This window comes from Galeopterus variegatus, unplaced genomic scaffold (genome assembly GCF_000696425.1).
Source record: "Galeopterus variegatus unplaced genomic scaffold, G_variegatus-3.0.2 Scaffold1904, whole genome shotgun sequence".
In the NCBI taxonomy this organism is placed as follows: Eukaryota; Metazoa; Chordata; class Mammalia; order Dermoptera; family Cynocephalidae; genus Galeopterus; species Galeopterus variegatus.
Genome location: NW_007728015.1, coordinates 329,023 through 331,421, shown reverse-complemented (window position 1 = coordinate 331,421; position 2,399 = coordinate 329,023).

Genomic DNA, 2,399 nt, shown 5'->3' with positions numbered 1-2,399 from the left:
GGCTGGAGCATAGGGGTCAAGTGCAGTGAGAACTCTGGGAATGTTTCAAGATGAGACTATTATGACCAGAGTGACCGCTACAGATGAAGTGCTGTGTGGAGAATGGATAAGGGGTGTAAGCATGGAAGCAGGGTGACTAGTAAGAAGACAGTGAGGACATGGTGTTTGTGGGGATGCCAGGAAGACTGAGGTGGCTTGAGGAGGGATGGATGGACACAGGGTGGGAGGACAGGGGTGAAGGTGAGGGGTCTGGAAACTTAGGCTGGAGCCTCTGTGTGAAGATGCTTGAATGCCAAGATAACAGTGTTGAATGAGGTGTTGACTGTGAAAGAGCTCTGAAAATTCATAAAGCATTACACAAAGATGACATTTACATGACATTCACAGGGGGTGTCAGCAGAGTGAGTTAATTCACAACTTCTCAGTTTCTGACACCATAGACTGATTCTGTTGACACCAAACATGAGTTCCTTACACCTTTGGGGACCACTCAAAACACTCCAAAACAATGGGATCTCCCTGTCCCTAAATCCCTTCTGCCAATTTCGAAGCTCAGAATTACTATGTTGCAGGGCCGGCCGTGGCTCACTCGGTAGAGTGCGGTGCTGATAACACCAAGGCCGCGGGTTCNCAAGCCAAGGGTTGAGATCCCCTTACCGGTCATCTTTATTAAAAAAAAAAAAAAAAAAAGAATTACTATGTTGCAGCTTCCTGCGTCAGAGAACAATGTTAATTATTTGTGGGGTTTATTTGTTTGTTTGTTTTTTATTTCCATATATCTGGGTCAAGCAAGCCCATGTTATTATGCTTCAGCTATCTCTGGGATTTCAAGAGTATTGTGCCTTCCCAAAGGTCATAAACCTCAGTGTGGTATAGTGCATTAAAATCCCAGCTCTGCCCCTTACCACAACAGCTCTCCTGCTAGTGTTTTAGCCTAACTCAGCCACTTTCTGGCTGTGTGACCTTGAACAAGTTGCTTCAGTCCTCTTCTCTATGGAGTGGGGCAATACTGGTACATATCTCATAGGGTCATTGTGAGGTGTAAATGACACGATTCATGGAAACTTCCCAAAGAAGTACTAGACATCAGCTGTTGTCAGCAGCAGCAGCAGCAATAGTTTCCCAGCCAACACCTCCATCCATCTTCCACTCAGGGTTAATTATAAATGGCTTAATGAGGTGATGTATGAGAAAGCAGCTGACTTCTTACAGATATACAATGAAAGCCCCTTCTTTCTCACCCTCTCAACAAGCATCCCACTCACTCTGAGACTTCTCGGACTGCAATTCTTAACAACAGCAAGATTCAGCCTACCAGTCCCAAGTCAGAGAGACCACGACCGCGTCCCGTCTATCGCCATGGGCCACTGCTGGCATGTGATGCTATTTCTCTTTCCTTCCTCTTCCTTAGCTTCTGAACTGAGGCAGGAGAGCAGAGCCTTCATTCTGCATCACTCCACCAAAAGAAGCATTACTCAGGGTAGTGATGGGGACTGACTTTTTACAAAAAAAGGAATTTGAACCAATGTTAATTTTTTAAAAATCAAAAGAGAAAACTGCACATGTAAAATGATGGCAACTATATGCTTAAAGACCAGAAGGGCCCATGACGATAGTCAATGTGATAGGGTTGTTTGTGTAGATCTGTATGGGAGATCATATGTAGTCCCTCTTGAAAGTATAAAATAGATTTCAAAAGCAAATAAATACAGCAGTATTTACCAAAATTACAAATGCGTGTACCCTTTGATGCAGTGACTCTGTTTTTGGCAACATATCTGTCCTATAGAAGTATCTCACATTTTTTATTTTCTTACACTTTGCAAGAGTATCTCTCTCCCTAGCTACCTAGCTATATATACAAGAATGTTTGTTGATTCATGGTAATTACAGAAAATTAAGATAATGGCCATCAATGGGGGTAGGTAAAGTAAGTTTTGGTATGGTGGGTATGTTCATGTTATGTGATTCTATACAGCCTTTTGTATACTGTTTACAAAAGTTATAGTAGGTATGCATGGCTGACTTGGAAAGATACTTTTCATACATTGTTTAGTAAACTACCAAATTGTTGCAAAATGATATATGTGGGTAAGATAACCCCATTAGTATATATCTGGAGGTATGTGTGTGTGTGTATACATACACATAGATAGATACACACACACATACGCATATGTGCATATATACACAAACATATATCCTTCTCCATATATGTACATTGTGTACATTGGGAAATGCTGAAAAATGTAAATCAAATTATTACTGAGGATTAAACTTTGGGTCCTGTCAGTGGGAAAGAATCAGGGTAGGACTTGTAATTGTTTCTTTATGCAACTTAGACTTCATTTCTCTCTCTCTCTCTCTCTCTCTCTCTCTCTCTCTCTCTCTCTCTCCCC